Source organism: Schistocerca serialis, chromosome 1 (assembly GCF_023864345.2).
Source record: "Schistocerca serialis cubense isolate TAMUIC-IGC-003099 chromosome 1, iqSchSeri2.2, whole genome shotgun sequence".
Lineage (NCBI taxonomy): Eukaryota > Metazoa > Arthropoda > Insecta > Orthoptera > Acrididae > Schistocerca > Schistocerca serialis.
The window spans coordinates 114565202-114581358 of NC_064638.1; the positions used below are offsets into that span (position 1 = coordinate 114565202).

At 37.1% G+C, this 16157-nt stretch overlaps 1 protein-coding gene across 2 annotated transcripts in view; it reads left to right on the plus strand.

Annotated features, from left to right (window-relative positions):
* LOC126463129 (SPRY domain-containing SOCS box protein 3) overlaps window positions 1–13311 on the plus strand; it is a 75983-nt gene extending 62672 nt beyond the window's left edge. For both annotated transcript variants that reach the window (XM_050096128.1, XM_050096130.1), the window contains exon 9: window positions 12078–13311. The gene's annotated coding sequence lies outside the window, so the exon portion shown is untranslated. The remainder of the gene's footprint in view (window positions 1–12077) is intronic.
* The last annotated feature ends 2846 nt before the right edge of the window (window positions 13312–16157 follow it).

Consider the following 16157-nt stretch of genomic DNA (forward strand, 5'->3'; position numbering starts at 1 on the left):
GACTTGAAACTTTTGGTTGCCGGAAAGAAACTTGCTAGTTGCAATCAATAACTGTTTGTAGGTTTCTCAAAATGTATTTTTGTGATGGGATGAACAAGCTGGAGAATCACTGGACCAAGTGTACATCTCTCAAAGGACACTATTTTGAGAAGTAAGGTGAGTTGTTTATGAAACAAACATTTTTTTGTGTTTTTTACCAGATTTGTAAATATATTTTAAAATGGAGAAAGTAGGGAGCAGGGACATTAATCATTGAGAGGGACCTCTGACATTTATGGGATATTAGAAAGTTAACATTTATAATTGATGATTGATAATTGCAAATGCATTTTAAAAAAGCCAGCAGTATGCCATTACCCAGTTTAAATACAATAAAATAGAACCATAGCTGTTACGTTACTTTAAGGGCGTAACTGAGAGTATAAAATGAAATACACAAATGTTAAAAAAATGAACTTTTTACAATTTGAAATGCAGCAAATATAATGTGCATCTATAATATGAAAGAAAAATGTTCAAAATGGCAGGAAAAGAAACTGTTTACAACAACCAAATGAGTGCAAGAGCACCTTGGTGACTAAGGCTGCGAGGACTGGCTTTGTGATGCAAAAAGCACATTCCTCTCATCAACATTCCCCTCCTTTTGTTTTAAATGCTCCTTTTCAATGTTTGTAGGCTCTTACATCATTGTACATTGATGGTCTGCCAACGAGGCAGAAATTCAACCAAAATTATGCCTTTTTGGTCCCAAATCACAGAGACCATGATTTTTTTTCCTGAAATTGTGAATTTGAATTCTTTTGGCAGATGGAGAATTGATGTGACTACTGCCTTTTTGTCTCAGGCTGGTAATGAGCCACCCATGTTTGATCTCCAGTCATAATAGACTTCAGAAAATCCTCACCTTCCAATTCAAGTCGCTCAAGAAACTTTTCTTTGCTACTGTCCCCGTTTTTCTTGTGCTGCACTATCAGCTGTTTTGGGACTCCTCCAGTACCCTAGTGTTTCTGTGAGTGTCTCATATAAGAGAATTTGGGAGAGTTGTGGAAACATCACAGAAATTTCATCTACTTTCGATTGGCAGTCTTCATACACAGTTCACTTAGTTTTTTGCACCAACACATCGGTCAAAATGGATGGCCTTCCCGTCCTCTGTACATCATGAACATTTGTTCTGCCTCCGCTAGACTCACTGCACCACTTTAATGCTCTCAGTCTGTTAATAACATCTTCACTGTAAACCACTTCTTTTCTTATAAGAAAATTAAAAAAAAGAAAAGAAAGACCTGAGTAGCTGTTATTCCTCCTTGAGTAGGAATCAAATCACACCACATGACTTGCACTTCATGGGATTTCTTACCAACATCTTTCATGCAACTGGACACTATTACATGAGTTTATGAACTACCGTGTTCCTGTGACGCTTCCTCTGGTCAGGGGATCTCCATCTACCACTTGGTGTTGGAAACCCTCAAAAAAACAAAAAGCCACAGCCTGTTGTGATCATAGTACACTTTCTTTCTGAAAATGTCTTGCATATTACTGCAAAGTGTGTTCGTCAAGTCCAGGAGCTTGGCTGGAAGGATTTTTCAATTTAAATCCCACTGTTGCTGAATTTATGAACAAAAAAGGAAACCAGGAATGAAGATTCAGAAGGTCCGGAATGGAGTGCAGACGTCGCATTTTAAGTGGACTTGACTGCCCACAGTAACATGTTTCAAGGTGAGAAACAGCTTATTTCTGATGTGATCGGGATTCATTTAAAAAGAAAATTGCATTGAGTAAGGGACAAATTCCGACAAAAAATTCCATCCGTTTCCCTAAGAGCCAGCATTAAGCAAAATGCAAATTTTGAAGAATTCATCGTGGTATTCAAAGAATTACAAAGATACTTTTCCAAACATATTGAAGATACTACAAATCTTACACCTGTTTTTGTTTTTGAGCATATGCGGTTGGAACTAACCCCCCCCCCCCCCCCCCTCCTCCCCTACCCCCAATCTGCAATGTAGTTCCTGTTTAAAAGAGAAATTCTTTTGTGTTAAAACTGACCAGGATTTTTACATTCTTTCTGTTGGGAACAGTTTCCACATCTCCGTAATGAGGTTGCAAATGTGAAACAATATTTCAGTCAGTATATGTGCATGAAAGACTTTTCTCAATTATGGAACTAAATAAGTTAAGATTACATGGCAAACCTGAATGATGAAAAGCTGCAAAATTGTCTACATCTGTCCATATGCCAACAGTTTGTACCGGACAAAATTTTGTTATGTCTTCAGTGCATCAAAGTTAATTGAATAATACTGAAAATTTGTTTTATTGATAATATAATATAAATGGATAAATTAAATATCTACTTACAAGGTAAAACACACACACACACACACACACATACACACAAGGATTTAACTTTTACAGGCTTTCACTGCCAGTGTCTTGTTCTTCTGGCATAAGAGTTGGAGGGGAAAGCAGAGGATATTGTGTGTTGCCCGCATACACCCTCTGCCTATGCCCGTTCATCCTGCCAGGATGAACATGCTGTACAACATGACAGTCATGACCTCGGTGCCTGTTTCACCACATGTACCATACGGATTCTTCCCCCAGACACCAGTTTCCGATACCTCCGCATTTGGGAACTAGCAATACAACATATCCTTGCTTCTCAGCATATACTTGGCCTTAATTTATGCTAATTCCTTCCATCTCGGCATTTATCCACAGTAGCTATTCCTTTCTACACTCCATTTTACACTAAAGTGCCTAAAAAACTGTAGTCTACAGTGCCTATATAAAATAAGAAGTGTCTGGCGCAGTTGTTAGATTGGTTACTGCTACTACAATGGCAGGTCATCAAGATTTAAGTGAGTTTGAACGTGGTGTTGTAGTCAGCGCATGAGCGATGGGACACAACATCTCAGAGGTAGTGATGAAGCGGGGATTTTCCTGTATGACCATTTCACGAGTGGACTGTGAATATCACAAATCTGGTAAGACATCAAATCTTCAACATCGCTGTGATCAGAAAAAAATCCTGCAAGAATGAGACCAACAACAACTCTTCAGTTGTTCAGTGTGACAGAAGTGCAACCCTTCTGCAGATTGCTGCAAATTTCAATGCTGGGCCATCAGCAAGTGTCATTGTGCGAACCATTCAACGAAACATCATCTATATGGACTTTTGAAGGCCCACTTGTGTACCTTTGAGACAGCACCACACAAAACTTTACGCCTCACAAGGCTTTACACCTGTCAAATTCGACATTGGACTGTTTATGGCTGGAAATATGCTGCCTGGTTGGGCGAGTCTCATTTCAAATTGCATCTAGCAGATGGATGTGTACAGATATGGAGACAACCTTATGAAACCATGGATCCTGGATGTCAGCGGGGGACTGTTCAAGCTGGTGGAGGCTCTGTAATGGTATGGGGTGTGTGCAGTTGGAGTGATATGGGACCCGTGATACAACTAGATACAACTCTGACAGGTGACACGAACGTAAGTATCCTGTCTGATCATCTGCATCCATTCGTGTCCATTGTGCATTCCGACAGATTTGGGCAATTCCAGCATGACAGTGCAACACCCTACACATCCAGAATTGCACAGAGTGGCTCCAGGAACACTCGTCTGAGTTTAAACACTTCTGCTGCCCACCAAACTCCCCAGACATGAACATTATTGAGCATATCTGGGATGCCTTGCAACATGCTGTTCAGAAGAGATCTCCACCCCCTCGTACTCTTACAGACTTATGGAAACCCCTGCAGGATTCATGGTGTAAATTCCCTCCAGCACTACTTCAGACATTAGTAGAGTCCATGCCACATCGTGTTGTGGCACTTCTGCATGCTTCCAGGGGTCCTACATGTTATTAGGCAGGTGTACTAGTTTCTTTGGCTCTTCAGTGTAGTTTCCTACATGTTTCACTTTCTGACTTGTCTATTTTTCATCAACCCACCTCTGTTACATACAATGCACTTAGCTTCTCATTCTTATTAACTGATGTATGATGTTTTAGTAGTGTCTCTGTCTTGCGTATTACCCTGTCTTCCACCTTTAAGCTCTCAGGTTTTCAGAACTCATCTGATGTAGTCCCCAAAAATCAGTCTTTCCTTCTCATCCCGTCCGGTAAGTTCCGGGTGACTTCTGAACTGTACCCCTTTCCCTAAACCTCTCCAGTCCTTTTCCTTCACCCCTCATCCTTCCCCTTCAACTCTTCCCGAAGAAGGAGCTACTGGCTCCGAAAGCTTATAAAAGTTAAATCCTTTTGTGTGTCTGTTCCCCTGCCGTCTAGTGAGTAGATTTTTTATTTATCCATTTATATTATATTATAAAAATTTGTTTTGTTTGTGGTCTGTGGTGTTGAGACATAGGAAATGTGAAACCAAGCTGCACGCAGTCCCTTACTACGTAAATGTGGTACAGTCACAATTTCCTCTTTTTCAAACCCCTCCTGATCAGACTGCATGACATGGCAGAGAGGGAAGTGTGCATCCAGGTGAAAGAGCTCTGCACATGTGTGAAAGCACTGCAAGTGTGCAGAGGCCATATCTGGTTTAGGGTATATATGAAAAACAAACCAAACAAATATGGGATCAAATGGTATTATCTCTGTGATTCAGCAACAGGATACATGTGGAACTTTGATTGTACATAGGTTCTGCAGGGAATGTAGACAGAATTATCCAGGCCTTGTACAGATATTGTGTTCCAAGTATTTTGCCAGAGGATGTGGCTTTTATATGGATAGATGTTACACCAGTCTATTGCTGTTGGATGGGTTGTGGGAAAAAGAAACTCTTGGTGTGGGAACAGTAATGAAAAACAGAAGGGGTTTGTTAGAACTGTTCAAAATGTTGGAACTAAAAGCAATCTGATGATTTTTCAAATGAAAGAACATCTCTTGGTAGTGAAGTGGAAATAAATAAGAGACATTTATAGTCTTTCCACAAAACATAAAGCCGCCAACACTGCTATTCTAGAGAGGGCCAAGAGAGAAATGGCGGAAATCAAAAGCCAGATGTCATCTTTTATTATGGTAAGAATAAAGCTGGTGCTGATAGGGAAGATAGCTCTTCAGTTATTATCCATTTGCCTGAAATACTGTGAAGCTGTGGAAAAACTTATTTTTCCACCTGTTTATTGTGTCAGCAGTCAACAGTTTTATAGAAATAGAAGACTAGAAGGAACATATCTCTGGTAGATTCTATGAAGACAGTGTGAAAGAAATTTGCTGAAAAGGGAGGAGATATTTTTTAGCAATTGCCCGCTTTGTCCTCATAAATTGACAGGAAATTTGCATGGCATTTTCCAGAGAAAGTTCCACCTTGTGCAAACAAGGTGAATAAAGCGTGGCTGCTGTGAGGTCTGGTTGACACAGAGGGAAAGAGGAGGCTGGTAAGTGCATCAAAAGGAGGGTAGGTGGTACAATAATTGCAATGTTGGTCTTTGTGCCTCAAAATGCTTCAGGTATTACCATACTAAAATTAATTACACATTAACCACATAAGATATTGTCAGCTACATGTGCCCACTTTGAAACATTCTTATACTATTTATGTGTATGCAGACAGAATCATAATTGTACCCCTAACACTTCGGAGACTGGCTGCTTAAAGAATATTGGGCCTAGGAAACTGGCAAATTATGCCATTATTTAAGGCATTACTGGCACAAATGTAACTGGTGTATCTAAAAGAGTAATACCTACAAAAAAGGGGGGCCAAGCTTAAATATTTACTTTTCTTATTTGCTGTAGTCCTTGGATAGATTACAAATTTTAAAATAATTTTAACAGAAAGTATAGTTATGCTCTCAAGGAAAAAGTGAAAGGTGACTTACTGAACAATTTCTTCCTCTTGTGCTTCCAAAATTTCTTGCTCACTCAACAAACATGACATATTTGTAGCAGAATTATAGCAAACAGAAAAATAATGAGTACATGAACAAAATTTTGTCAATGCTGCCATATTGATTCAGCCATTCTCGACAGCAGCTGTTACATTTGATAATGTTTCTTTCAGAATGATTCTAGAAATTGATAACAGAAGACAGCAGCATTCGAGGGTTAGGTCGTGACACATTTTTACTTTGTTCTCATATGAAATGAGTCCAGTGTTCAAACAATGGTGGCTCACACATTGAGGAAATCGCAGCCTGACCTATAGTCAAGTGCGGTCTTTTTAACGCAAAGTTGTGGGCCAAGTTGTGCCGGGCTTGGTCTCCAAAGTGTTACGAGAGAGAGCATGTAAAAGATTTTTTCTTTTCACTCTTTTGATATGGTTCTTGTTCTCATTATAATGTCTGTTTGAAATGTATATTCTCAAATAAACTCCTACTTCTGTAACATAAATGCTTTTCGCTTTTAAATTATGCACACCTTGCAGTCTTGTCACCTTTCTTTTATGATATTAAAAAGCAATTCAGAACTATGCCAGTTCACATCAAAGCTCAGGGTGTGAAGAGGCCTATGTTGGAAGTGTTAATGATGATACATCATGTATTATGAACCGCAGTTTCAATTGATTAACACTCAGTCTCTTTCAATACTGAATTTTATTATGTTACCTCTCTTCCTACCACATTCATAAGCCATTTTTGCACATTTATGCAACTGCTACCATTTTTATAAGCTGGCCCACAGAATTGTAATGCTACTTTTAGGGCTTTCCCCACCACTCACCAAGTGGTTAGCAAACTACACTGACATTCAGGACAAAAGCAGTTCAAGTTTGCATGCGGCCATCCTTATTTAGATTTTCCATGATTTCTCTAAATCGCTCTAGGCAAATGCCATGATGATGTTTTTGAAAGGATTTCCTTTCCTTGCCTAGAAACAATCTGACCTTGTGCATCATCTCCAATGACCTCGATGTTGACAGGACATTTCTTTTCCCAAACACTCAATAGTTCTTTCACACTTAAAAGTTTACATCTTAAAGACTGAGTATTTTGGTGCATGATCAAAAGTTCTTTTTCAGTTGGTAGTTACTTTGGCATAATTGTATATAAAAAAGTGATTAAAAAAGTTTATTATGTAGTATCTCGTCCTCTCTCTCTCTCTCTCTCTCTCTCTCTCTCTCTCATAATAAACAAATAATTTGAGGAAGGTTACTTCCCTGATCTCTTAAATACGCAAAAGTAAAACAATTTTTTTTTATGTTCAGAAGACGATGTGGGAAATTGTCGCCCCATTTCTGTAGTTCCAGTCACATCAAAAATATTTGAAAAAAATAGCTGCTTTGCAGATACAAAGCTCCACCACACTGTATAATATCATTTCAAATAACCAATTTGGCTTTCAACAAGGTAAAACACAGTAGATGTGATAAACAAGTTTACTGAAAAAATTACTTCATCATTATATAGGAAAGCTAAAGTAGCAGGAATATTCTGTGAGCTTACAAAAGCTGTAAACCATGCTCTGGTGCTTTTCAAACTCAACATATATGGGATAAGGGATATTGCTTTGAACTGGTTTGAATCATATCACATGGAGAGGCAACATCAAATGGAGCAGATTACTTCTCACAAGGGAACCTCCCCATCGCACCCCCCTCAGATTTAGTTATAAGTTGGCACAGTGGATAGGCCTTGATAAACTGAACACAGATCAATTGAGAAAACAGGAAGAAGTTGTGTGGAACTGTGAAAAAATAAGCAAAATATACAAACTCAATAGTCAGTGGGCCACATAAGCACCATAATGGACTATGTGAGATTAGGAGCGCCGTGGTCCCGTGGTAGCGTGAGCAGCTGGTGAACGAGGAGTCCTTGGTTCAAGTCTTCCCTCGACCGAAAATTTTACTTTCTTTATTTTTGCATAGTTACTATCTGTCCATTCGTTCATTGACATCTCTGTTCACTGTAATAAGTTTAGTGTCTGTGTTTTGCGACCGCATCGCAAAACCGTGCGATTAGTAGACGAAAGGACGTGCCTCTCCAATGGGAACAGAAAACATTTGTCGCAAGGTCATAGGTCAACCGATTCCTCCACAGGAAAACACATCTGATATATTCTATACGACACTGGTGACGGCATGTGCGTCACATGACAGGAATATATTGTCGACCCACCTAACTTGTACACTTGGCGAATGGGTAGAAAGATTCTTCTACCTTGCCCGATTTAGGTTTTCTTGTGGATGTGATAATCACTCCCAAAAAAGTGATGAAAACATAAGAGTTTGTCACATAAACTGAAAATAAAAAATTAAACTTTTCACTTCATGGAAGATTTGAACCTAGGACCATTCATTCCGCAGCTGCTCACGTTACCACGAGACCACAGCGCTCCTGCGTTCCTATCGTCCTTAATGTTGCCTATCTTCCCCTGAACTACTCAGTTTGTATATTTTGCTTATTTTTTCACAGTTCCACACAACTTCTTCCTGTTTTCTCAATCGATCTGTGTTCAGTTTTTCAAGGCCTATCCACTGTGCCAACTTATAACTAAATCTGAGGGGGGTGTGATGGGGAGGTTCCCTTGTCAGACTAGTAAACTGTGTCACAAGGTGTACCTCAGCGCTCAATCCTTGGACCAATTTTATTCCTGTTCTATGTAAATGACTGCCTTTTCGATATAAACTTGTTTGCAGATGATACTTCTGCCCTAATTGAAAATGAAAATTCTGACAATATACCCCAGTGTGTCACGAATATGTTAAGTAACTTGGAAACATGGTTCAGTCTAAATGGCTTAAGGCTAAACATTTCAAGAACCCACATGATGAGTTTTAAAACCATACAGTCAAAAACTGAAGATATATGTATTCTTCACAATAATAAAAGAAAATGGAAGAACTTGGCTCAGTCAGAATCCTAGGAATAAACTTGGACAAAAATTTGAGTTGGAATTCACAATTAGAATCTCTAGCAAATAAATTACACAGCCTTGCATATGCAATGGAAATTTTAGCCAGTGCCACTCATATGAACACAAGGAAAGTGGCATACTATAGCTACTTTGCATCTGTTATTAGATGTGGCATAATTTCTTGAGGAAACTTGGGAAATATTACACAAATTTTAAAGTTGCAATGATGAAGGCCTTAATGGCCAAAACTTTTATTTGTCACAGCCTTTCTGTTTTGCCTGTCTGCAACTCAGCATCTCCACTATATGGTGAGTAGCAACTTTCCTTTGCATACTATTGTTGCATTCCATCCTGGATTTTCCATTGTTTGATGAAGAAAAGAATCATTTGTAACATGTGCACTGCACAGCCAAGGGCATTATGTCAACCATATTTAAGGACATAAAAATATTAACTGTCCCCTCTTTATACATCTTTGAGGTGATTCTTTTCCTATGCAGCAGAGCTGCACATACAGCACAAGACACAAAGAAAACTTTGTGCTTACCTCACCTCACATCACTTAAAATTGGATGCTTAGACTCATGAGTGTATAGCCATGAAAATTCACAACAAAATAAAAGGGTGTTATGTAATGAATATGAAGCTAAATATTTTAAAAAGCAAGTTATATGATTTTTCTAATTGAAAGCTATTACTACTCGGTGAAGATTTCATGAAGGACGAAGTGATACTCTGAGCTGGATCCCTAAAATGGAATAAAAATTTATGCTAGTTATTGTTAATATAAATTATGAAATAGCATTAGAAAGAATCTTTTATAAATTCCTCAATAAGTAATATTGTAAGTTTGACAAAGTTTAATTAAGTAAATTATTCACCAAGTAATTTTGAGCAACAGTAGCCATTCTGTTGGCTGGTGTAGTGGCTGTGATTACAATTTTAGTGATGTCAGGGTTGTTGCTGGTCGCTGCACACACACGTGAGGCTGCCTTTGCTATGTGAACCACTTCAGCTATGGCATTTATTTTACCTTCTTCTGTATTAACCATTTCTGCCATCTCAAATGATTCCCTGCTGTTGCCAGTATATTCCAGTTCAGATGTGGTCAGGAAACAGGTAGCTTATGCTTAATGTGAGGGGTTTTTTTTTCCATAAACCGAACACTAAAGTTAACTTTTCTTGCATTATTAAAATGAAGTCCATGTTGTGAAAAATATCATAAAGAGCAATTTATTTGAGTGACACATTTGGATAGAATTTAGTAAATTTATGAAACAAACCATTCATTTTCCTGATTTCTTCATTCACACAAATTTTTTCCATTAGTCATTTCTGTATGAAATGATAGAATCACATTTCCATGTCTTAATTTGTCCATGTCTGTGTTCTTCCTGCTTCCAGTGCTTCATCACTCTCATCACCCATAATTAGTATGCAGTCACTTTCGTGTAGGTCCCCACACAGGTTTACAGTTTTCAACAACATATCTAAATTTCGCATCAGGTTTTGCCATGCTCTATACTCTGTAGATGTGTTATGCAGCTTTTCTGTAACTATTGCCATGTATATGAAGCCACATAGTGAAAACTAATTTTTAGTGTCACTGTCATGTTAGATATTTTTATACATTTCATGGTTAATTTCTTTGGAATATTGTGTAGCAAGTCTCTCTTTCCACAGTTTTCTGAATCACCACACACGTTATGCAAAACACTGTCCCCATTTTGAATTCAGATTTCCTTGTTTATGTTTAAACCTGTCATGTTTCTGCATCTGGTATTTTTTGGTACAGGAAAAGTGTCTTCCCAATTCTGTATCACATTCTTTTTCTTTCAAATTTTCTTTCAGAACTCTTAACTGCATGATCACAGTTCTCGTGCAAAAGTATTTTTTTTTTTTTTTTTTTGTACAGTATCTGCTACTTTCACACTATTTACTACTTTATGAATATTGTTTTTGTTCATAGCTTTAGTCCATTTGTCTACAGAATTCTCATTTTCTTGCACTAGTTTTGATGTGCTTTGCTGCAGCGTTGACTCGAAATCCTTACAAACTGCAAATTTGATGAGTGTCTCCCCATTTTAGTAATTTTCTCCTTACTTTTTAGACAGGCTTCCTTTTTATCATCAATTTTTTTCCACTTCGTACTTTTACACTTGCTGCCATGTTATAAAAAAATCCCTACCATTGTTCGTGAGATTAGCCTTCACATACAGACAGAAAAACGTGGCAGGGACTTTAATTTATAATATGCATAGATTGTATCATCCATGACTACCTTCATACTGTGTATTCATAAGCAATGGTTTTGGTTACTTTTACCATTTCGTTGCAATATGATTAGCACATCTTGTGAGGGATTTTATCTAAAATTATGGCATGAATGGGTGCCTAACAATTATTACTATTTTATTTACTTGCCTAGTACCCCTTTAGGGATCTTATCTTAAATGTGAGTGGTGAACTGTCATCTCTGTTATACTGTACTCAAAGCTTCTCATTATAACAACAGCATGGTAATGAAAAATGTGTAATTCGGAAACTGAGGATATAAGATTCATTTGACTGGGGGTAAAAGAAAATACATCACTAAGGAAATTAAGCACACAAACTAACTCTATAGATCTGTAAAAAGAGAATATTACTTAAGTAAAACACACAACTTTCAAACTATTTAGCACCATTTACCACCATTTCCTCCTAAGGCTCACTTCCTACATTTTCTAAAATCCAGCACTTGGGTTCCTCTTCATCAGCTTTTACTTGAGTTCCAGTTTTTTTACTGGAAGTAGTACCAGGTATTATGGTTGGGAGGAAGTGGATAAGAGAGAGGTGCAGGTACACACAATTGATCAATGTGCCAAGAAAGTGCTATTTAAAGATTAAGCAAAGATAAATGAAGCTGTTGTCATACTCGTGTATCTGGAAAGTAAACATACAAAGCACAGAAAATGTTTCTTGAGTATTCTATTTTTGAACAACTTGATGTATGTTTAGTATATACCTTGGTTACTTCCCATCATCACAAAGCTTCTTGAAAGTCATTAGCATCTTTAAATACCTTTACATTGAGATTATTTTTTTTTTGTGGAGGCTCACAGGCTGTTTGTGAATATGGAAGGTTTTAAGGTTTTGTGTTTGCTATTTCTTATAGTAACAACACTTCCGTATTCGTTTGCCATTGTATCCTAGTATTTTCTCATTTTTAATATTAGCAATTGCTGCAGTGCTTAACAATGTTTTTATTTTCAGAAATAAGACTTCCCCCACAAAGGTGTAATTTTACTGGGATTTGCTGAAGGACCGGTCTTCGTACTAGTGAAAGTGATATTACATTTTTCTTTTGTTGTAAATTATGACGAGTACCAAGACTGCATGGAACAGATTTTACACTTACTGTTTTATTTCTGTGTCGTGGTAAAAGTTATGTTGAACTGTTCCTGTATCCACAATGTAATTACCATGTATGAGCTTGCTCAACAGAAAGGAAATTTGATGATAATGAGAATATTAATTGTGATAATAATGAGAATGTTAATTGTGATAGACATTAAACAGTCATAGCAAAGACGGCATTAGCATGAAGTTTTCATGCATTTACGTATTGTAAGTAAAATATTTTTCAATGTACATAACTATAGATGTAGTATAAGAACTCAAACTTCAATGTCACTTTTAGCTAGTAAACGATTTTATAAAAAGAAAGTACCTGTATATGAACCTAAGTAGCAGAAAATTTATCTTGTGAGAAACATATTGCAAAAAAAGAAAATGCAGCAGTTCATTGAAAGAAATTCATACATAGTTCACAATTTTTGACAGGTTGTAACATTATTGTGCAGACATCTTTACAATTTTGGTTTGCTTAAAGACCTGAAAACAGACCGGAAGTGTGATTCCCCCTCCTCCCCCCCCCCCCCCCCCCTTCTGTGGTGTGTATACATTCATAAGTACCACATTGCATAAACATTTTTCACATATTACTGTCCTTGATACTGATCTCTCTTGCTTATTTTCACATTCACTTGCAGCACTTCAGGAAATATGATGTCAAATGTGACTAAATGTTACATTACTATTGTTTATGAAAATTTTTAAAATCAGCAACTAACCCAAAATTGTAAATACGGTATATTTGATTCCAGACCACTGATAATGTTTTAACCCAATGAAAGGAAATACTTATGTATAATAAATATGCTGTGTGAACAATTTTTAAAATACTTTAGGTAATTATATATTACCAGAATCAATCAACACCATGTCCAGGTAAATAAAAAATTTACCTATTGGTTTTTAATTATTCTATGTTGATTCAAGCTAATCAATTTATTGTGCATTGTATAATAACAGAGTACATTTATATGTCGGTTTGATATCAATTTGTTACATCGTCTTATTGTCTGTGGGAGTATAGAAATCAAACTGCTTTGTTTGATTCGAGATCATGTGAAGTTCTATAGTAGAAACAATAAAAGATGATTCCTGCTACTTGCAGTGGGTGTAGCGTAGTTGCCTCATGTGTCTACCTCAATCACTTAACACAATTTTATGTCTCTATACAATGCCTGTGTTCTCACAGCTCTATAGATGACTGTTACTTTGCCTGCAGCCATTTACAGTTCCGTTGAAAGCCAGCAACTGGCTGCCAGCTGCCAGGAATCTCCTTTTGCTGACTCTGCTATAGAAACAATGACTTCAAAAATTCATAAAAGAAATCGTCCTCTAATTTTCAAGTTTCATTCCAGGAGAATGATGCTTCTGTTGCACAGAAAGTACTTACCTATGTTCCCCATCCCCAATCCCCATTTTCTTATGGGAGAAACTCAAAGTTAAGATCATGGAAGAGGCTTTGAGACGTGGGAAAGTGTAACTTTGAGACCAGAAGGATTATGGGAACCAGGAAACAATGCAACTGATGTCAATAATAAATTGGAAAATTTCTACAAACTATTCAATAAAACTTCAAATGAAACACGTTCTTTAGTAAAAGAAGTAAACAAAGCTATAAATCAGAAAGCTGAGATTTTCCGTCCTGAGATCATTGACCTGAGAGAGACCATCAAAGGCTACTATATACTCTTTAGACAGACTAAATTACAATATTTTTTAACAAAATATAAACTCCTGGGCACAATTACAGATTCCTTGGCTAACCTTAAATCTCAGAACTATGCCTGGCAAGTAGGCAGCTCCAGTTGTGTTGGTAAAACAACCTGGAAAATAATATATAAAGATTGTGGAAAACAGCAGTCTTGTAACCACAAAAGCTTAACATGAAAGAAAATGAAGAAATAATAAATTATCTGAAATAAGTGTGTGAAAAATTCATACAGAAGTTTACTACAATTAGCAAAAAGGATGTACAAGACTGGGCAACCAAATTTTAATGTTAGAAACACAAACCAATCTTTTTCTGTCCGCGGCATTTCTGAGAGGGACCTACTAGCAATCGTTTCAAAACTTCAACCTAAAATGTCTTACAGGTGGGTGACATTTAATCTAAGCTGCTAAACGAATGCAGACGAGAACTAGTGAAGCCTCTACCATGCCTAACAAATACCGCTCTCTCTGTATAGAGAATTTCATGACTTCTTGAAAAGCATTCAAATTCTACGGGTGTATAAGAAGGGAATAAAAACTTGACAACAAACACTACAGGCCAATGTCTTTAACTTAAGAACTTGGCAAATTACCAGAGAAAGTAATATTAAATCAACGTGAGGGGTATTTCATCAAACATAATCTATTCGACACTCTAAAACATTGTTTTAGGAAAGGTATATATGAAATTTTAAAGCTGGATAATGGAGACAATGTAACAGGCACTTTCCTGGATATGAGTAAAGCTTTTGATAGTGTCAATCATATATATCTGTTGTGTAAATTAGAAAAGGAACAGCCTTACAACTACTCCTCTTCTATTTAAAAGACAGGGAACAGTGTGTCAAGCCAACTTGTAAGAGAAACGAACAGTTGTTACCAGCAAAATAAATTAACCTACATGATACTTCAATGTGGTGTACCTCCCGGAGCTGTATTAGGGCCTTTTCTGTTCCTTGTGTATGTTAACAATTTAACTGAACCATAAAACTGCAAGGTTTTCAGCTGTGCTCCTGAGACATCTTTTTTCAGCTCAGCCATGTATAAAACTGTTGTCAACAGTAGTGAAATGGATTAAAATTTTCTGTCAGCTTACCTTACTGCAAATACGGTACTTGGAAATAAAGAGAAGACAGTGACAATGCAGTTCATGCTTAACTATAATCAGAACATAAATGTTCTCAATTTACACCACCATTTGCTCTTAGCCATACAAACAACACAAATTTTTGGCATTATTGTTGATGAATGCCTGTGGTGGAAAGAGCTTGTAGATCACATTTGTAAGAAAATCAGTACAAATGTGTATCTATTGAAATGGTCTCAGCCTTCCTGAGCAATGGTAGCTTAAGGCAAATATATTTCAGACTGATACAACCACCTCTTCAGTATACTTCTGAGATATGGAGTGGGGCATCATCAGTCTATGCAGGCAGAATCTTTAGACTAGAAAAAAAGGCAGTAAGAGTGGTAGCCTAAGTAAACGAGAGTCTTGTAGGAGATTTTCAGAAAATATTTACCATATATTATGTGCATGTCTTGCAGGCAATCATGTTTGTGAAAGTAAATCCAGAACATGATTTAACAAACAGTAATGCACATAATTATAATACATGGGAAAGGGAAAACTGAACTGAAAACAGATAATTTAAACACCTTAATAAACTGAAGCATTTATTAATAGAGAAAAGCTGTTACTCAGTAGAAGATTTTAAGTTGTAAGGTCTCTTTGTAAAACCATGTGTATGGCCATTAGTTCGTGTTTGCAACAAAAATTTGATGATTTTTTATTGTCACTCTTTATATCAATGTATGCATTTCTATTTCAAGTTGCAATGTCTCTTCGTAAAACAGTGTACATAGTCTTAAGTTTGTTTTGCAACAACAGAACGGATAATTTAAGATCTCACTCTGATGCTGTAACTTACCAAACAAGAAAGCACAGGTAGATAGACACAATAAAAAACACACAAACACACACACAAATTTCAAGCTTTCGCAATGCAAGGTTGCTACATTAGGAAAGAGGGAAGGAGAAGGAAAGACGAAAGGATGTGGGTTTTAAGGGAGAGGGTAAGGAGTCATTCCAATCCCGGGAGCGGAAAGACCTACCTTAGGGGGGAAAAAGGACAGGTATACACTCGCACACACGCACATATCCATGCACACATAGACACAAGCAGACATATTCCAAATATGTCTGCTTGTGTCTATGTATAGACACAAGCA